Source organism: Felis catus, chromosome D1 (genome assembly GCF_018350175.1).
Source record: "Felis catus isolate Fca126 chromosome D1, F.catus_Fca126_mat1.0, whole genome shotgun sequence".
In the NCBI taxonomy this organism is placed as follows: Eukaryota; Metazoa; Chordata; class Mammalia; order Carnivora; family Felidae; genus Felis; species Felis catus.
In genome coordinates, this window is record NC_058377.1 from 111272839 (window position 1) to 111293980 (window position 21142).

The 21142-nt window shown below is 60.9% G+C and overlaps 1 long non-coding RNA gene across 1 annotated transcript; it reads right to left on the bottom strand.

Moving 5' to 3' along the window:
* Positions 1-270: 270 nt before the first annotated feature.
* On the bottom strand, positions 271-3380 carry LOC111556259. The gene is made up of 2 exons (XR_006586735.1): positions 2785-3380; positions 271-2563 (listed from the first exon to the last, which is right to left on the bottom strand). It is a non-coding gene; the product is annotated as an uncharacterized LOC111556259 (long non-coding RNA).
* Positions 3381-21142: the final 17762 nt, after the last annotated feature.

Sequence of the window (21142 nt, forward strand, 5' to 3'; positions counted from 1 at the left end):
TAAACTCTGTCCCATGAACGCTAATGCCCGCGCCCCCTCCCCCGATGCCCACCGTCCACCTCTCTGTCTCGCGCATCTGGAGACCCCAGGGCCCTCACGTGAGTGGGACCGTGCGTGTCGGCCCCGTGTCACTCAGCATCGCGCCCTCTAGGCCCGTCCCTGCTGTAGCAGGGGTGAGCATCTTCCTCCTCTTTGAGGCTGGAGAATATTCCAGAGTGGAGGGTCTCTTACGCTCCTTTGCCCTGACCACGAGGTCACTGAGGTCAAGCATAGAGTCATTTTTTTAAATTTATTTATTCCCAGCCCCTGTGCCGGAACCTGGCTCCGAACAAGCCCGACTCAAGATGTATTTGCGGAAGAGGTGAATAGAGTCCACACCTCTGGGTTTGTGGCTGGCTGTGCCGCGCGCTGGCCGGGTGGCCTCAGGCAGGTGGCTTTTCCGCTTTGGGGCCCATCTCTTCGTCTGCAGGATGGAGACAGGGACTCGCTTGCAGGGCGGCCGTAGGGCTCACGTGCGATGACCGGGCTCAACTGGTGGGGTCCGCTCTTCCCAGTCTGACCTCCAGGGCCCTCGCGTCACCCTGGCCCCACGGCTGTGCCCCTCAGCAGGGGGCCGGCTGTGGGGGCCCGTCTGCAGTTTCCACATGGTGGCACAGGATATTTTAATCAGCACGCGTCTTCTGAGCTAAGGCAGCGGGTCCTATGTTCCGGGCGTGGTAATTCTGCCGACAAGCCCCGGGGACCGGGCTGAGAGGTCTCGTGCCCGGGAATGCCAGCGGGTGACAGCCAGGGCGCGGTTCGACCCCGGTTTCACGCAAGGCGTAATTTCCGACGTGAGCCAGTACCTTCCCTGGCGGCTAGAGGCTCTGCAATTCCGAGTGTCCTCGAGGCACCCCGCGTCAGGAAAGCCGGCGGCCGTCTCGCGTCCAGCCTGGTGGCCGTGTCACCTGGGGCGTGACTGCAGGGGCTGTGAGGTCGGTTGGGCTGGGTCGAACCTCGGGCCAGCCACTGGCCTCTCAGGTGGCCCCGGGACCTTGTCGAATTTCTCGGTGCCTCACTTTCTCACTCTGTAAACAGGGATATCACCCTCCTCACCGTTTTCTGGGGTTGTTGTGCCGACCGGACACGTCGAGGCCGGGGGCGCACTCGACACATGCCAAGTACACGGGGAGCTTTCCTGGCTTTGCTCCCCGCTCTGAGCCTTGGTGCCTTTGTCCGTGCACTGGGGGCGCCCTCGCCGCGCCCCGCTCGAAAGGCCTGTTGGTCTCTTTTCTTCCCCACCCGCTTAGGCCTGGCGTACTGGTGACGATGTCTTTCCAGAAGAGAGGAGATCTGCCACTACGTTTCTGGCAGACTTCCGTCAGCCCCGTCCCAGAGCTGCGGGTCACCCGACCCGCCACCCGCGTCCCGCTTGGCTGGTTCACGGGTACCGGCCCCCTCGCCTCCCCTGCTCCTGTCCTGCCTTCCCTGCTCTGCAAATGCACCACTGTCTCTGCCCAGGTGGCAGGCCGGAGTCCACTGTCAACGTCCCCGGGCCTCACTGCCCGCACCCAGCTCCTCACCTAAGCCAGGCCACCCTTCCCTGCTCCGTGTCTCCCGCTCCCAACCCACCACCGCCCGGGGGAACTCAGTGCTGTCGCTGCCTGCACCCTACCCTTCTTCTAGAGCCTTTTAAGGCCCCGAATCTTAACTGCTGCAGTGGCCTCTCTGGACGTCCCTCCCCCCGCGGCTCCTGGTACACCAGCCTCGCTGCATTCTTTCCCGTGCCTCCAACAACCTGGATCCTTTCCTGCCCCAGGGCCTTTGTACTTACTGCTCCCCCTGCCCGGAATGCCTTTCGCTCCATTTCCCACATCGCTGGCTGCTTCCCATCCCCGGGCCCCAACCTCAGGGTTCCCCCTCAGAAGACCTTCGCTGCACTTTATGTAAGTGAGTTGAAACACCGCACTGAAAGTGCTGAAGCGGCTCTTCCGTGTTCCTAAATTCCACTCTCAGAACTTCACTTCTGGCCACCCAAACCCTTCTGTTCGCCATGAACCTTCTAGAACCTTCTAGAACACTCTGGCCACCAGAGAGATGTGCGGGTCCCTCTCCACACCGAGCGATTGTCAGGCTCTCCAGACACCAGCTGGGTCTGGAGATGAACTCAGTTCTGCTGCTGTCTACCTGTCCGTACTGCACAGGGGACGGGCTCGGTCCCCCAACACTGTCCCCACTCAGATGCCTGTTGCGAGCCCAGGCTGTCACCCGTGCTTCCGACCGGCCGGCTGTAGATCAGAGGTTCCCACCGCCTCCTCCTGAGACTTGAGAATTGCTAGAAAGGCTCATGGAACTCACTCAACACAAAGAGTTCACTTTCCAGATTCCTGGTTTAGTACAAGAGGACAGAACTCAAGAACGGGACGCAACTCTCCAATGGGAGAGAGGCATAAAGCTGAGGCGGGGCGGGGGGCGCGGAGTTTCCGCGCACCGTCAGGGGAAAAGTTCCTCCACGCCTCCGTGGGTCCACCAGCCGGAAGCTCCCCCAACGCAGACCTTTTGGGGTTTCCACGGAGGCCTCCTCCTACAAGCGTGATGGATCAAGTCATTGGCCATTGGCGGTGAAGTCAACCTCCAGCCTCCTCCCCACCCTCTGGTCACACGGTTGGCCTCTCCCGGCAGCCAGCCCCGTCCGGGGGCTGCCGTCGCCTCCTGACCGTAAGCCCAGGTGTGGCGGACAAGGTGCCTTCACTCCTTCTGCCCATTCTCCTTTCTCTCTCCCCCATCCTTCCTTTGCCTGCTTACCTCCGGCTTGACCTGGGGCTCTGTGGGTCTCACTCCGTTGCCTCTTCTTGGGTTCAGGGGAAACCTCCCTCAGCTTCCCTGGAACTGCGGCCCTCGGTCTCTCCAGATGCCATCCGGGTCGAGGCAGTTCGAACCGGGTGCCTCGCTCCCACCACAGACCTGGATCCCCGCGTCGCTGCTCGAGGGGACCCACCAAGAAGACCCTTGCTGGCCCGAGACGAGAGGAAAGAACCGAACTCTGTTGTGTTGAGACCCTCAGTCTGGAGCCTGTTTGTTAGTGCAGCCCGGCCTCGCTCGTCCTGACTCATGCGAGGTCCCACCTTAGACAGAGCTGTCCCTGTGAAGGCCTGTCCTGCCCCGGCTGGAGTCAGGCGCCTCCCCTGGGCTCCCCCAGCACTTGGCCTTTCACATCGTGTCCCACCTTGCGAGAGTCGCCGCGGCACGGGGGCCACCTCTCGGCCTGGCTCAGAGCGCCCCGGGGGCAGGTGCACGCCTACCTTGCCCACCGTCCCCCTCCCCAGGCGCGGTGCGGAACCTGGCTTCCCTAGGGCTCAGGCCCTGCCTGTTGAGCCTGTTGAACGACCGGGCTTGGCAGGGACCCAGCGGTCCCCCGTGTGCACATTCTTCTTACAGAGGAATGTCCCGGCCCAGGTTCCCACAGAAGCGTCCGGACCAGGGGGAGTGACTCTTTGCTCTCTGGCTGTTGTTCCGCTGTAGAAAAAGCCATTCTTTTGAACTCTGCTGAGGGAGCCCACGAATGGGGCATAACTGAGACGCAGGAATCCCGGGGTCAGTGGGCAATCACTCAGGCGGGGGCTTCCCTCCCCCGGCGGGTCAGCAAAAAATGTCAAGTGAAACCCATTCTAATTAAAGGGAACATTAAGCAGGGGCCTTTTAAACACGGCTATTTCCTAAAGTCCTCTTTTTTGCTACCAATTAATTCCCCTGAGGAAGGGACAGGGGTGAGGGGGTGAGCGCCCGAGACTCTCACCGCCCCGACCCACTCGCCCTGCCTTTATCTAGAACCGTATCTCAGTGGTGAGTTAAAGACTTCAGGGAAACTTCTCCGGGCCCTAATTCACCAGCTGCTTCATGAGAACACAGTCTCTCAGGCTCCACCCCTTTCGGGGAGAAAGATGATAACCCAGGGGACCCCCACAAGGCGGCTGGGATGTGACCTGCCCCGGAGACGGTGCGATTGGTCTGAAAACAGCTCGGACCCATAGATGCCCTTGGCTCAACAACTATTAATTGAGCGACTTCTGTGTGCCGGGCACTGTCCTAGCTAGACCTTGGGACAGAGCGTCAAACGGGACTGCAACTGCCCTCCAGTACGCGACTTGCCCTTGACTTTGTCTCCGACGGTGTGATACACGCAGTCTTGTGTTCCTGCGAGCGTGTGCGTGCACACGCGTGGAAGAGAGGGAGGGAGGGAGAGAGAGATGTTTTCCAAGCGTCTTGGCCAACGGCGGCCAGAGGAGGGGGAGGGCAGTCAGGCCCTCGTGGGCTTCACGACCGAGCTGGGTGTCCATCTCGCGGGGAAGGGTGGACCAGACCCCGAAGATCACTCATCTGAGTACTGGGTTGAGGGTTCTACAATCAATTAGTCATGTCTGCCATGAGTGCAGACACGGAGAGCGGTGGCCTGTGTGCTCTGCGTGTGTTGACCTTGGTCTAAAATCGAAATTGAAGTCCATTTGAGGAAACATCATGAAGGCTACTGGACAAAGCCATCGAACTTTCTCATCTCAAGGGCCAGGAGGACCCCGTGACATGTCCTGAAACCCACAGTGCTCGGGGTCACCTGAAGGACTCAGACACCCGCGCGGGCCAGACTCACACCAGGTGAGCCCACGGTCACCAGTTTCGTGGCTGCCGTTCTCGCTCTCCGGGGGCTTCCTGGTGCCCCGTCTGGCCGCTTGCCGGGAAAGTAGCACCTTCAGTGAAATAATCATCACGGTCAGTCTTGGAAGGGACAGAAGCTGAGACAGGAGTCCCGTCCAGAGCAAGGCCCGGGGCTCCTTCCCAAAGGAGGCGGCCCACCTTTCATGCTGAACAGCTTGTGGTACCTTTCACGCCACGTCTGCTCCAGCCTCTGTACCTTTGCCTGGGCTGTTCCCTCTCTTCCTGGCATGCTTTCCCTCACTGCCTCTCTGACCGTCCCGCGCTTGCCACCGATCATGCCACGGTGTGAACGACCTGTATGCTGGGGTCTGTCTCCTCTGCTAGGTTCCAGAGGCTCAGAGGACTCCGCCCCGGGTGTGGCCCACGACAGGCGCCCTGGAAATATCACGGAACGACCGTGTCTCGACTTTGTGTCTCACGCCAGCCGTCACTTCTGAGTCTGCCTCTCTCGGAGCTCATGGAAACAGCAGGTTGGTCCATTTTGGTCTCCCGTGCAGGCGTCGAGGTCACACTCTGTCCTCGGATGCAGAAAAGGAGGCCCTCTGAAGTTTTCTACAATTTGCCTTTTATTGCTGTGTAAGAAACACCTCCTTAAGCTGTCTGAAAGGTTCTTGACATGAATGTGTGGTCTCTTCCCCTGGAGATGGGCGGGGTCCCCGTTTGCCCCAGGAGCCGGCAGGGGGAGGGGCCCCAGGCCAGCTTCTCTATTGCCCCTTGGGAGTGAGAGTCCCACTGGGGATCCGGCCAGGGAGGCAGAGAAGCCAGAGTCACTGTTACCGCTGCAGGGCTTTGCCTGGGCACTTCGGTCATCCGCGTAAAACTCACGAGGCAAATATTGTTAATATTGGCACGCTATTCCCGTCCACGGTTTCTCAAGCACCTGACCAAGCTCCAGGCCCTGAGCAAAGCACCGTTGGACGCATTCCCTGTTTTACCCGGCCGCGGCTCACCGGCGTCAGTCCTGTTTTGCTGACGAGGAACAGGAGGCCCCGAGCGGCAGTTCGCGGTCTCCCCGCCTCCCGCCGCGGCTTGGGCCTGCCCCGTGGCACCTGCTGATTCTGCACGCGGGAGCTCTCCGCCCTGACCCCGGGGACGACTCAGGCCTCAGGAACTCTCCAAGGAAGGCCTCCCTGACTGGGACCCCCAGGGTCCCGCCGGAGGCCACCTGAATGCGTATCTGTACCGGTTACCCACGCTGCGTTCCAGGTCACCCCACGCTTAGGGGCTTGAAACGACGTTCTACTCGCGCACAGCTCTGTGGGTCGGCAGTCAGGCACGGCCGAGCCGGGTCCTCTGCTCAGGGTCTCACGTGGCCGAAAGCATGGCACCAGGCAGGCCGCGCTCCTTTTGGAGGCTCTGGGGGAGAACCCAGTTCCACGCTTATTGAGGAGGTTGTCCGGATTCAGGTCCTTGCCGCTGTAGGACTGATGTCCCCGTTTCCTTTTTATTTATTTTTGAGACAGAGAGAGACAGAGCATGAACGGGGGAGGGTCAGAGAGAGGGAGACACAGAATCCGAAACAGGCTCCAGGCTCTGAGCTGTCAGCACAGAGCCCGACGCGGGGCTCGAACTCACGGACCGCGAGATTGTGACCTGAGCCGAAGTTGGCCGCTTAACCGACTGAGACACCCAGGCGCCCCAACCTTCTGCTTTTAAAAGCAGACCTACCGGCCCACCTGGCTAATGAGCGTCCCCACATCACAGCGAACGAGTTAATTGCCCCATCCTACCCAACCTCACCATGGGAGCGAAAGCCATCGTGTTCACAGTCTCAGGGGTAACATTGCTGTAGGCGTGGACACAGGGTGGGGGAACTTGGGGACCCAGGACTCTAGCGGCCACACTAGGAGCAATTAACCGGCACCGGGCTCTTGTGCTTTTGGGCCGGGTGCACCCTTTCCCGAGGAGGCCGCGGTGTGTGGGGCTGGGGTGGGGGTACGTGTGGATTCAGACAGGCCTCCGTTGGGATCGTGGTTCCATCCCCCGTGGCGGAAGGCTTTAAGGAAGCAGCTCATCTGTAAAACGGAGCGGGGGCTTCTGGTGGGGCAAGTGGAAAGCTGAATGAGGCTGTGCAGAGGCCGGCCCTCGGGCACTGGAGCGGCTGAGGCTCTTGGGCCACGGCTTTTTAACAGTGCGGTCTCCTGGTGGGCCAGTTGTTCACGAGGGGAAGGAGGTCAGGGCCGTGCCTGATCTATTGGAGCAGGAACATTGGGTGGGGGGTGGCGGCCGATCGAACATTCCTGTGCCCCCCGCGGCGGCGTGGTGATCCCTCCTCGGCTGTGCCCTGAGTGGCACCTGCAGCCCCACGGACAGCCCCACACTTCAGGGCCCTCAGCTTCCTCCCTGAGTCTTCCTGGGGCAGAGCAGCCAGACTGATAATTGATGGGGGGCGGTGTGGCCCTTTGGGGGTGGACGAAGAGTATCAGATGAGGGGGCCACAAAGACAGGCTCTCCCGTGACCAAAGGCAGGGGACGGCGGCGGTCAGCGAGCAGGTTCTGGCACGACTGTCCGCGTGGGCCTCTCAGCTTCGCTGCGAACGAGTCATGTGACCAAACCTCTCTGTGCTGCACTGTCCTCCTCTGAAAATGGAGAGAGCAGACCTAGCTCACAAGGTTGTCCCGAGGGTGAGACGACACAGTGCGGGAAGGCAGCTGGCACATAGTGACTGCTCAACCAAAGTTACCTTCGCCATTATCTTCCTTTTCCCCGGCATCATCACCACCATCACCGTCAAGGTCACCACCGCCATCATTACCTCTTTGTTGGTTTAACAGGTGGGCTCGTGCTACGAGTGTCGCGAGCAGAGGGAGAGAATCAAGCAGGGATGGGTCAGATTTCTCTGACCCACCACCTCTCAGCAGGGCCCAGCTGGACTGTCTGGGGAGGGGTGGTGGTCACCGAAGCAGACGCTGGCCCAAAGGCATGAACTTTGTCCACCCAAGCTGGGCTCTGGTGGGCCCGAGTCGAGGGTCGGTGTTGGGGGTGCTGGAAGAATCTAGGAATGTTGGAGACTTGACAGAAGGCAAGAGGGGGATGAGGCGTCTCCCGGCATCTCCCCCCTTCCACCTGCTTCTCTAAAGGGGCTCTTTGGAGAGAAGCTGCAAGGCGGGATTCCGGAGGACTCCTGCTTCTCTTGGCCTCAGTTGTCCCATCTCTAAAATGGGGACACGCCCGGCCGCACCAGGACTCACGGAGACACTGCTGAAGGCCTGACCTGAGCAGTCAGTAGGTGGCGCTGGTGGGCACGAAAGCCACTCGAGGGCTGGCGGGAGGAGCGGGCGGGAGGCGAGAGATCCTGCTGTGGCTCTAGGGCAGCTGTCTGTGGGAGTAGCCCCAGCAAGGCGCCGGTGAGGGCTCTCACGACTCCTGGGGGCAGAGGAACCGGCTGGTGTTGGAGGCTCTCCCCTCTGGTGGAGCTGCAGACCCTGCCTTGGGTACCTTAGCTGTCTACGGACATCTCCAGCTCAGCGTGCACCAGACAAGGGGTAATACCCCTCTGGAGTCACCCCTATCTCCCCGTCCCACTGGGTGGGGCCTCCTCCCAGGTGTGGTGGAGTGACATCCCATGCCCTTGGCCCTGACCTGGACCCTGTCCCTGAGCCCTGCCGGGGTCACCTTTAAACCCCCCACCATCGGCCCCCTGGGACCCGTGTGGCCGTGGTAATCTCCTCTCCCACCCCTTCTAACCTCCGCCTAACATCTTAAAGAAGCTTCCAAAGTGTCACGTAAGGCCCTGCATCCGCAACTTGCAGGGTCCCTGGCCTCAGGATAAAGTGCAAGGCCCTGATAAGGCCCACGAGGCCCTGAAGTGTGGGGCTGGCTCATGGCTGCAGCCCTGTCCTTAGTCACGGGCTGGCTTGCCCCAGCGTCCAGGCGGCATGGTGTCCCTCCCTCTGGGTCTTGCTCAGGCCTCTCCTACTTTTCCTGTCCATCTGCCTCGTGGGTAGGCTGTGTGGGTTCCGGGAGTCACCGCTTGTCTTGTTTGTGGGGTGCCTGGCATATATGAAGCCCTCAAGAATGTTCTGTGCTCGTATGCCTACGATTACTCTTGCCCTCACCCAGCATGGGATGATGAAGTAGGTGGATACACAGATGAATGAATGAATGAATGAATGACACTCCCCTGCACCTTCCACTGGCCTCCCGGATGGTTCCGAGGTCACGGAAGGAGGTGGCCGTGTGGGTCCCCTGCAGGTGGGACCCAGGCCAGCTGGGGAGTCCCGACTCCCCCCGGGGGGGGGGGTGAGGGGGCAGGTCTTAGGTTGGCCATGGCTCCGCCCTGACCTTAACCCCAGAGGAAGGAAGGAATGGTGGCCGGGCAGAACGCCCCGCCTACCTGGGCAGCCCCGCCCTTCCGTTTTCTTTCCGTTTCATTCTGTTGCAAAGGAGGAAAGGCCGACCAGGCGGATGGGCTGCAGGCACAGACGGACAGGTATTTTGCAAGTGAGACCAACGGACTTCTGGCGAGGGGCTGGGGCCACTGTTGAGCCGTCTAGGTCCTCCTGGGTGGGCGCCTCCCAACCCAAGATAGTGCCAAGGTTAGATCACTCAGGCACGGCCTCCAGCCCTCCCACCCAGGATGGCCCACATGGCTTCTGCCTGGTCATTGCCTCGTGCAGAGGTAAGGATGGTCTCGGAGCCCCAGAACTGGGGCTGGAGCCCCTGGTGTCTGGGTCAACCTGTGCCGCTTATAAACTCAGGCCGAGGCGCCCGCTCTCTCTGAGAAGGTGAGGTTGGGGCTCTGGGGTCAGGGGGAGGGACCCCGCTTCCATGGATTTGAGCAGGGCACTCTCTACCTCTCAGGTTCTGGGCCTGGGAAAGGGAGGTGTGAAGGGACCCAAGGCCATGGGGGCCTGCATAGGAGCCAGCCTCCCACGTGGTGTGTAAAAATCATGACATATTCAGAAGCTGGAATGTTCTTCTCAGGCTGTAAATCAAGCGTGGTCACATCACCTCTCCAGCCACCAAGACCTGTCCAGGCACTTGGGACAGTTGTCCACCCCACGAGGCCCTGGAGGTCTGGCCCGGCCTGCCCAGGTCTATCCCGCTCATACGTGGTCCCTGCTCCGGCCTCCGGTCTCGCTGGCCCAGCTCCCGAGCTCCCCTTCACGCATGCTGTTCCCCTGCCTGGAACTATGCTGTTCCCTCTGCCCAGAACAGTCCTACCTCCTGACCCCATACCTCCTCTCCTTAGCCCGCTGAGTAGCCGCCCCACGTCCGCCTCCCCTGGGGCTCTGCACACCTGTTGTCGCGGCTCGGGTGTGTGATCGTGTTTCTCTCGCCTCGTCCCTGTGCCCCTGGAGGACAGGTTCTGGCTCCCCTTGTCCACTGGGCGGGAGGCACACGTTCCACGGAGAGATCCAAACTGGGGCCCTGCTGCCTCCCCCTTCCCTCCCGGCCCGGCCGGCCCTGGGAGGAGACGTTTGTTTCCCTGGGGAAAAGGGCCTCTCAGGACGGCATCGGCCACTGGAGAAACTGGGAGGAAGAGGGAGTCCAGGCAGACGTGGGCTCCGGGCCTCCGGAGGGCCACGGATGCCACCAGGCGCCCCTTGTGGAGTCAGGGACAAGGGGTTCTGGGAAACGGCTCTCCCTGAGAGATCGGCTGTTCAAGTGGATGTTGAAAGAGCCATTAGCTTGAGGCACCAGGAGACGCGCAGGAAACAGGTTCTGGAAGGAAATGACATGGTCCCGTGTGGGTGCATGCTCAGCCCCTTGGTGGGGTCTCCTGGCGGTGCAGGGGGGAATCTGTGCCACCTCGAATGCCCTCTGGCTGTGCAGGGGGGAGACGGGCAGGCCTGACAGCACTCCCCCCCCCACGACCCCCTCCAACCTGGGACCCCGCCCCAGGGGGTGCCGGGCACCCGTGAGCGTTTCCATCCTGGGGCCTGGGGCTGTGAGTTAGGACCATGGGCCAGGGTGGGGTCCCCGCGCTCCCACCTGCAACCCCCAAGTCCTTCCGCTGCGGACCCCCTGCCTGTAAGTGGTTTGCACGCCTCACTTAACAGTCGGGACCACTCCCCGAGGAGCTAGCTGCTCTAACTGGCCATTTAACAGATGAGGAAAGTGAGGCCCAGAGACGCGCAACAAGAGGCCTTGGGAGGCTTGGGAGGAGCCAAGAGGCTTCCTCCCTCTCCCCGTCTCTCCCCGCCCCTCCTTTACCAGACAAGACTTTCCTGCGCAGGCATGGGCCGGGTGTTGGGAATACCAAAAGGGCCCTCCTGGGCCTCTCCCCGGCTGGTTACCAGCAGGGGACAAGCAGGTCAGTCCCCAGGCCAGCTCTGGCACACTGGTGGTGGCCCCTGGAGAGCTGTGCGGGATGGGGCTGGGAGGCAGGGTCTGGCTCGGGGAAAGTGTGCTGCGATCCATTAGTGATGTCTGCCGTGCACGTAGGCCTGGGGAGAAGGGGCGGGATTTGCTGTCCACCCCTGGAGCCCAGACCCGCAGAGCCTCTAAAACCCCTCCGGACAGCGCCGGGCGCTTCTCTCCATCTTCAGATGAGAAGGCAGGTTCTGTGTGAGGTCTTACGGCTCAACCATGGCCGAGCTGGGACCTGAGCCCAGGCCCCGAGGGTCCCCGTTTTCCTCGGCCTCCTGCTACTGTGCCCTGACTGCCTCTTTGCTTCGGCTGCTAGGGAGCTCCGAGGACAGCTTGGGGCCTGCCCTCAGGTGCCCCCTCAGCCTGGGGTTTGGAGCGTTTCTCTTGCCCCCTCCTCTGGGCTCTTTATCCTCCCTGCCGGGCCTCCCGTGGAGCGGGCCGGACATAAGTTATCAACTATAAATAAAACCAAGACTTCCGTTCTGGCCCTCACTTGGGTTTCCCGGTGCATTTTTTTAAAAGTCCTTAATGGAAGGAGGGGAGGGGAGACTCCTAACGGAAGATGACATCACCATCAGCTGGCCCCGGGGGGCAGGCCCCCAGCCCCACAGGCCCGCGTGGGCCCTGAATGCCCCCATTATGAGGGGGAACCTCATTACACAAGTTGCGCGGGGCGGCGGAATTTCAAATGGGGTTTTGTGGTTTCTGCCCTTTGCTGCGGAGCACACACAGGCAGCTGTAGTCACCAGCTTCCTCTGCCGCCACAGCCCTGGCGCCCGGCCAGCCCGGTGACCACCTCTTCCACCATGAGTCAGTTTCATTCTTAACTCTGTGACTCAGGCCTCTTTAAAGGGACAGCAGAGCCGACTGGCCCGGGCAGGGACGGGAGACAGTGGAGGAGCCTGCCCCGGGAGGGGGGAGGGAGGGGAGCGGAGGGGAGGGGCCCTGGGTCCCGTGGACGGAGGAGGGGTGGCTCTCCGCGGGCGGCCGTCCCTCCACCCCCCCCTGCCCCGAGATGCGGGGGGTTTCCTGCCTGCTCCCAGGGAGAGCAGCCTGTGATTCCCCCAAATCTGACTGTCTGCAGGGCGGGAACCCCCGGGCATTCAGCGACCTTGCTTTTTGTCTGGCCAGAAGCCCTGCCCGAGCCGTGGCCCCGGAGGCCGGCCGGAGCCGTGCACGCCGTCCTCTCTGTCCTGCCTAATTCCCATCACTGTGCCCTTCTGCTCCCCCTCCCCCCCGCCAGGCGGTGCCCCCTGCCACCTGGGACGCGCGTCCCAGGCTTCCCGTGGCTCTGCCTCCTCCCTGAGGCTCCCCCTGCCACCCCGTCGGAGCAGCTGAGTCCTTCCTCTGTGGCATGAATAACAACCCACAACTCCGTCCGGTTTGCTTGTGGGTTAACTGGCTCCCCGCCCCCAAAGACTGTCAGCCCCACGAGGGCAGGGCCCCTGCATGTCTTGTCACAGCACAGGGCCTGGCACACGGTAGGTGCCCGGACGAGCGAATGGGTGAATGGCCGGCAGGATTCTTCCGTAGCCCACGCCTGTCAGAGCCCACCCCCCCACCCCCCAGAGAGTGTCAGGCAGGCCCTCCCTGCCAGATGGGGCACCAGGGGACAGAGGAACCTGTGTGCTGGACAGGCCAAGGTTACCCGTGGATGTTCCTGAGCCCAGGGGCTCCTGCAGGGGCAGGTCTCTGTTTGGGGCCCCAGTGAAACCCAAGAAGAATTTCCCTGTTTTCCCTTCCGTCTGACTCACACTTAGGTCGAGAAGTTCCCCTTTTGGTCAGCGCCTCTCCCAAGGCTGCTGAGTGGCCGGGAGAGGCCGGTGGGACCTGGGCTATAGTTCCATTCACAGAAATAAGACCTACCTGGTGCCCCCGTCCTGCCTGCATTTGTGGGCCCCCAGCTGGGCCCAGCTCACAGCACTGGCAGTTTTGCAGGGGGCGGGGGGGTGCTTATGGGGGTCTCAGCTGCCCGGATTCCTGCATCCACATGGCTGGTGTTCATCTGGGCCTCTCCCTGCAGCCTGCTGGCTCACCGTCCTCGGCGGGGGCTGGGGCAGGGACTGGAGTCTGGACCGGCCCCAGAGAGGGACTGACCCATCTCTGTCCCAGGCAGCCAGGAGGCCGGGGTGGGGGGTGGCAGCCGGCCTGCGTGATGGGCCCATTCCCCTCGGCGATTCCCCTCTTGAAGGCTGGGGTGGATGGAAGAATGAGGGACGGGAAAAGAAAGAGAAGAAAACGTTGGCTTTGGGGGCACAGATTCTTTAAAAAAAATTTTTTTTAACGTTCATTTATTATTGACAGAGAGACAGAGCATGAGCAGGGGAGGGGCAGAGAGAGGGAGACACAGAATCGGAAGCAGGTTCCGGCTCCGAGCCATCAGCACAGAGCCCGATGCGGGGCTCGAACCCACAAACCGTGAGATCATGACCTGAGCCGAAGTCGGACGCTCAAGCTCAACCGACTGAGCCCCCCAGGTGCCCCTGGGGGCACAGATTTTCCACGCGGCCACGGCCTCCTCCGAGGGGCTGTCCACAGGCAGCCCCAGGGGTCTCACAGCGTCGCTCATTCCTTGCTCGGCAGCCGGTCCCGGAGCCCCTCGGTGCCAGGGCACGTCGGGGACATCATCAGCGACTTGCCGCGATCCCGCCCCGCCGAGCTGCCAGTCTGATGGCGGAGCCGCACAGCGAGAATGCGGTGTGGGAAGTGACTTAGCAGAAATGCACGGAAGGGGACATGCCCAGCTGGGGGGTCACGGAAGCCTCCCAGGAGGAGGGGGCATCTGGGAAAACCCCGAGTAGGGAGGAGACATCAACCGGGGGAAGGGTAGGGGGAGGCAAGGAGGGGAAAGCCTCTGGGAGGAAGGGGGTACGTGCAAAAACTGGAGGCAAGAGGGAAGGTGTCGTGTTGGAGGCACTGAGGCCATCGGGGCAGCGGGAGAGGACAGAGTGCCCGGTGCAGGGTGGGCACACGCGCAGGGCAGGGGACACGGAGGCTCGGGGGGAGGCCGGGGCCCTGCTGGGCTGCAAAACCAAGCTGAGCAGCTCTGATGTTTCCCAAGGATGGTGAGGAGGCTTTCCGGGCTTGGTCTGCTTCTGGAACCAGCTTCTGGCCGCCTCTGGGGTCACGGGAGGGGGGGAGGGGGGAAGGGGCACCTGGGCAGGGGCCCTGGGAGGGGGGGCGAGCTTCCTCCTCCTGCCAAGGCTCTGCCAGAGCTGAGGGGCTGCCCCGGGGGCGGCGGGGGGTAGGGACACCTCCAGGCCCGGTGGGCAGGGGCAGCCAAGACCATCGCTGGAGGGAAAGCTGAGTACCAGCTTGGGAAGAGCGGAAGCAGGTGAGCTTAAACCAAAGACGAGGGACTGGTGGGTGAGACACCACCCGGGCCTGGACCCTCCCCTCTGGGGCCAAGCAGCTCCCCCCGGGACCATCCCCAGAGACGCCTCAGCAGCTCCCTTGTTGGCACAGGGACAGAGATGACAGGCTGTGGTGCTGGGTTCTGGTCGGGACGTTGGCTCCCAGTGCATTTGCGGGTCTCATCGGTCACCCGTGGCCATTTGTTACCTGGAGAGACTCTTCTGCGGGGCCCCTCCGTGTGTGGCCGTGAATAATGGAGAGCGGCAGTCGAGCGGCGAAGGTAAAAGATGGGGGTTGATACTCAGCCGCGAGGGGCAGGGCGCGGGTGGAGGAGGCAGGCGCGGGGTGTTGCCAGGGAGGCTCTCCCGGTGGCACCTTCCGGGCCACTCGGGGGACCCGGCGTCTCCACAGCAGGCGAGACGTTCCCACCAGCTCTGCCAGCTTCGCCCGCACATCACAGCCTCCTGTTTTGCGCCCCATGGGATGCAACGATGCCTCCTCTCGTGTAGTTGAGGAGACGGTCCTGTCCAGGGCCACACGGTGCTGTGCGGCTCAGGGGTCCCCACTGCCCCCCGCCCCAGTCAGGGCTGCTGCAGGCACCAGATCCAATCATAAGAGCGGAGCGCTTTGAAATGCAAAAGCTGTAAGGTAGAATGACGATGAGACAGACACAACCATTTATGGTTTTATGAGGCTGGGCTGCCCCTGTGCTGGGCCAGTCCAGAATTGATTAGGCCCCGCAGCCAAGGACCACAGACCCAGCTAGGAGCGCTGGGAGGGGCAGGCTGGGGCCAGACAGGAAGCGACAAGCATTGCTCATGCTTACTCCTGCCCCAGAGTCTGGAGCCTCAGGCCTTCCCAGCAGCAAGTCCGTTCTCCTTGACTCAGCTGGCGGGAGAATGGGGGGGGAGCTTTGGGGCCTCCCCCCTCCCCAACCAGGTGAGGGGGGAAGGATAAAGATCAGGAGAAGCAAGAGTAAGACCAAGGGTCCACAGTTGACCAGGAGGGTGGGACGGATGGGGGAGGGGCGATTCTGCCCAGCCCAGAGTTTTCTCAGTCTAGATCCGGAAACCTGGTGGCTCCGAGCTCCCGAAGGTCACGGGCCATGACCTGGGTCACGGAGGCTGATGGGATGGACAGGTTTGAAGGCTGGAGAGAAGGGAGCGGGGCACGGAGGACTGGAAGGTGAAAGGAAAGTCACAGGAGCTTGGTTCAGCGAATAAATAATTGATGGATGGGTGGGTAGATAGATGATGGATAGATGTGTAGGTGAACAGATGGATGGGTGGATGGATGGATGCGTTAATGACGGATGGATGGATGGCTGATGGATGGGTGGACAGATGTGGTGAATGGGGCGTGAATGAACATAGGGATGCTGAAGACATGGGCAGGCTGCAAGGAAGGGCTCCCATTGGACGGATGGATGGACGGATGGATGGACAGATGGACAGATGGATGGATGGATGAGCGGGCATGTGGGTGGGTGGATGGATGGATGGATGGATGGACGGATGGATGGACGGATGGATGGATGGATGGAGGAATGGATAGATAAGTGGATGGATGGATAGATGGATAGATTAATGGATGAGTGGGTTGGTAGAGTGGAAACAGCACCTGAATTTATCTCAAGGAAGGAATGTGGGAAAGTAAGGTGATTCCAGCAGAGGCCTTGGTGGGGCCAATAAGACCTCCTTGTCAGAGTTTTGGCATGCATGGTGTGATGCCCATGGCCTCCACCAACGGGGCAAAAGCCTGGAGGTTGCTGACCCAAGCTAGGACAAGTATACTTGGATCCTCCTCTTGCCTTGGCTTTCTCAGCCCCTTCACCTTGGCCTCATCTCCCGTCCAGGCCTTGATTCCTCTGTCTGAACATGGAGACTTGCTAGATGAGATGGGCCTCTAAGGAAGGCAAGTGGAGGCTCCTGGGTTCTCCAGGGGCCAGAGGCAACACCCCAGCCCTTCTCCTGTCCTGCTCATGGGCTCCCTCTCCATCCACTCCTGGGCTCAGTCCAGGCACCTGCCATGCACCCTCCTCCCCGCCATTCTCCAAGCATCTGGCTATGAGGCCAGCCCAAGAGATGGGCCCCGGGGAAAAGGAGAACTGACCTCTGCCCCGAGGTGGGCAGCTGAGGGGCTGCCGTGGCCACAGACGGCTGCTCAGAACGCTGGCAGGTTCCAGGCTGAGTCACGCTGAGTCACCACTGTCACTTCCTACCACACATTCCCTCATTCATACAGTGTCTCATCCCTAAGGCCACTTCCCTGGAATCTTCTCGGGCGGTTGCCAAGGGTGTGGGGGCACTCAGCCTGCCCCAGACGGACGGGCCAAGAGCTCGGCCCTCGGAGCCCTGCAAGGAGAGAGGCCCGGACAGTGTGGCCTCCCTGGAAGGGGGCGGATGCCCTCTGAGCCCCGCTCTGGCCGGGGAGCCCTCCGACCCTCACTGGCCAGGCACTCCCTGGATGGGCGGGGCAGGTCCCTCCCGCTGTGAGGTCCTGCACCTGCAACCTTAAGACTCGGGTACCTGGAAACACACTGGAGTGCACCCGGCAGAGGAGGGGGAAATGGCTCACCTGCCCTCCTCTCCCGTCTCCCGCATGCCGCTCATTCGTTCCTTCGCCTCCCACATGTTTCTCGTGTGCATTCAGCCCGTCTGGCACTGGGCCAGCTCCGGAGAGACACCGACCCCACTCCTCGCCCGCTGTCTTTCCACCTTGCCCAAGGAGGAGGCGGCTGTGGCCAGAACGTCTCGCACACATCTCTCCCTCTGCCAAACGCCGTGTCCCACTCGTGTCACTCTCGCTTTGTGTTTGAAATCCCACTGGGTCTTCAAGTCTCTGCATCAACGATTTCTCTTTAAATGTCACAGGGAGCCACGGGACGTTTTCACTCCGAGCCATTTTTATGGGAGCCCCAACCACAGGCTGTGTTCGGTTCGAATTCCCAAGGTCACCAAAGGAAGTGCAGCTGATTACAGACAGTCCCCAACTCGACGTTGTGGAAGGGACATGTGTGCTGCGAAGCTTGAATGTGGATCTTCTCCTGGGTCCGCGATCGTCTCTCGGGGTGCTGGGCAGCGGCCGGGGCCCCAGCTCCCGGTCAGCCAGCGGTCGCCAGGGTCAACAGCCGGTGCTCGGACCCCCGTCTCTACCCACACAGACACTCTGTTGGCCACTTTCATTACAGGATTCAACACGTCACATGAGACACTCGATGCTTTGTTGTAAAATGGACTTTATGTTCAACGATTTTGCCCGACCGTAGGCCGATGTCATTGTTCAGGGCCGGTAGGCTGAGCTGTGATGCTCGGTAGGTTACATGTGTAATCAAATGCACCTTTGACTTTGCAACATTTTCTGTTTGGCATGGGTTTTTTAGGACGTTACTCCAATGTCAGTTAAGGAAGGTCTGCATGACCTGATAGACATCAGAGTCTGTCGATTCCTGATTGACTTGAGGGCTTGCTGTCCATCACCGTGTTCTTTGATAAGATTTTACCAATCTTTTGCAGGAATCCCAAGAGGCACCCCATTGCGGGTTCCTCCCTCATGAGGAACCTGCCCGCGTTATACCCGGAGGATATGGAGGGCCTGGATTACGCGGGCGTAGAAGCAAGAACGGAGGCTTTGGAGTCAAGAAGCCTGTGCAAGTTTGGCCGGCACCTGCTTTTCTGGACCACCTCTGCTTCACGGGAAGGGAGGCAGGTGGCACAGGGGTTAAGAACATGGGCTCTGGGCTCCGGCTGCCCCTCTCCAGCTGTGTGTCCTCGGAAAAACTCTTTGAGCCTCCTTTTCTTCGTCTGTAAAATGGAGACACTCGCGATCATCGCTCCCTCACAAGGTCGTTGGACGAATTAATACGTGGAGGCTGATCTAAGGCGAGTGATATGCGTGAAGCGTCTGGTGTGAGGGGAAGGCGCAAAGGGCACCAGCTGTTTTCTCACTGAAGCGGCTCATTTGCGAGGAGAGCAGCCAGCACCATGGGCGCGAGCTGCAGATGAGGCCTGTTACGGTCAGAGCCACGAGGGGCCAGGGTCCCATCTCACAGATGGCAAAACCGAGACCGGAAGGCTCTGGGGCCGCCTTCTTAGTCACCCAGGCAGCCGGACTGTCTGCGTGTTCCCCTTTCCCGGCACCGGGCCTGGTGGCCTGTCAACGTGGAGCTTACTCAGAAGGAGCACAGGACCTTCCAAGTGGCATTGGCTTGGCAGGAGGCCGGGCACAGGGCAACCGATATGACCAAGGCCTTCTTGCCTCTGGTGTGGGGATCAGGGCCCCTGGCGGACATCTTGAGAGCATTTGTGTTTGGGGGGTGGAGGAGTTGGGGGACACCCCCCAACTCGCTTAAGCCTCAAAAAGACCCCGGTCGAGGGCACCTGGGTGGCTCAGTCAGTTGAGCATCTGACTTCGGCCCAGGTCATGATGTCACGGTTTGTGAGTTCGAGCCCCACGTTGGGCTCTGTGCTGACAGCTCAGAGCCTGGAGCCTGTTTCGGATTCTGTGTCTCCCTCTTTCTCTGCCCCTCCCCTGTTCACGCTCTGTCTCTCAAAAGTAAACAAATGTTGAAGAGAAAAGAAAAGAAGAGAAAAAAAAAGAAAAGAAATATTTTCAGGAGTGCCTAGGTGGCTCAGTAGGTTGAGCGTCCATCTTTGGCTTAAGTCATGGTCTCGCGGTTCGTGGGTCCGAGCCCCGCATCGGGCTCTGTGCTGATGCCTCGGAGCCAGGAGCCTGCTTCCGATTCGGTATCCCCCTCTCTCTCTGTCCCTCCTCCTACTCTCACTCTGTCTCTCCCTGTGTCTCAAAAATAAATAACCATAACAAAAAAAAGACTCCAATCAGCCAGAAGGTGATTCTCGATGCTGCTGATGATGGTATGGCTCCCTGTCCCCGCCCCCTCCCCAAGCCTGCCTGTGGTCACACGTCCCACATACGCTTTGCAACAGTGAGATGTTTCACCTGCAGTTGCTTATAGGTCACTGTCCCTGTGTCTCCATCCCCGTTTTCTCTGTCACCCGTCCCCTTGTGTTGGTGGCCCTGCGACGTCTCTGGACATGTTGGGGCTTTGGCTCAGGAGAAGCTGAGCTGGGGATCCGTTTGGTTTGGGCTCACGAGATGTATTTATGTCATCTGTAGACATGGCTGTGTACAGTTGGGCTGATGCTGGGTCCCTGGCATGGGAGGGGCTTCCGGGGACACCTGCCGCTCTGGGGGCTTGCCGGGCACCACGTCGGGAAGACGCGGGGTCGGGGAGGGGGCTGCAATACACATGGGCCGTCCTCAGCACTGGGGTGTGGACAGCGGTCAGGGGAGAAGACTTGAGGCGCAGGCAGCGTGGATCAAAATTCTTCCGATGGGTGGACGGAGGGGACAGCTCGTGGATGACGGTCCGTGTGGGTGTGCCTTCTTTGCACGAATGCACCCAACAACACAAGCAGGGGACGCGGAGGCCCTGAGAGGGCAGGGGACTCGAACAGAGGCACAGTCCCCTTCTCCTGCCCCACGGTGGGCTCGGGACCGGACCCAGCCGACAACCTCTCAGGCGAAGAAACGCATCAAAACGAAAACCGCTGACGGGCAGAACCCCTTTTCACCAGCCACCCGGGTGCTTGTCTCCAGAATGTTCTTCCTTCCTGTTCAAGGAGCATTTGCAGTATCACAGGATGCCACGTCCCTCGGCTGCCAGGAAGTCAGCTGCGGGGCCCAGAGGTCAGTTGAGTTAGAATGTGCCGGTTCAGAAGCCAGTGGGCGCCCGGCACTCCTGGACCCCCTGGGTCTCGGCTGGTCCTCTCACTCCAAGATGCAGGAGGACGCCGAGTCCTGCCCAGCCAGACCCGGGAGGGCTTGGGACTGGACAAGATGTCCTCCGTTTTCTCCCACTGGGGCCGCACGATCCCCAACCCCGGTTGTCCACACGGCCTTCCCAGACCCAGCGAGGAGGCCGCCACTGTCCTGCTCAGAGGAGCCATCCCCTGGGGCGCCTGGGTGGCTCAGTCGGTGAAGCGTCTGACTTTGGCTCAGGTCATGATCTCACAGTCCGTGAGTTCAAGCCCCGCGTCGGGCTCTGGGCTGACGGCTCAGAGCCTGGAGCCTGTTTCCGATTCTGTGTCTCCCTCTCTCTCTGTCCCTCCCCTGTTCATGCTCTGTCTGTCTCTGTCTCAAAAATAAATAAACGTTTAAAAAAAAAAAAAGAGAGCTGTCCCCTGTGTGTGGCCTGAGTAATTGTCGCTGACCCCTCCATATTCGTGTTACATGAATCAGCTACTGGCCAAACGAAATTCCCCGGCCCCCAGAGTGTGTAACTAGTGTCGGGCATGTGGCGAAGCACTCTACGTGTCGGCCCGGCCATCTGCACGGCGTTCAGAGCCTCGCCGCGTCCTGCCCTCTTCCCCAATCACTTCGGCCCAAGCCGCCTTGGCTTACTACACGGTCCCCTGTGGCCCTTTGACCCCTCTCTTGCCCCCGAAGGCAGTGATCTTGTCACACCCTGAGCCTCGTGTTCACCTCCAAGGGCTCCGTCTCAGAGAAACCGCAGTCTTGACCAGACCTGCAGCCCACGCGTCTCCCGGCTCAGCCCCGCCCGGCCCGTCTCTGACCGTCTCTGGCCGCATGGCCCCCTCCCCCATTCCTTGAGTGTAGCCACGACGGCCTTCCTGCCGCTGTTTCACATTCTGCAGGCAGCCTCCTACCCCAGGGCCTTAGCACTCGCTACGCCCTCCACTGGGGACACTCTTTCCAGGACACCCACACGGTTTGCTTCCTCTTCCTCTGGAAGGCTGCTCA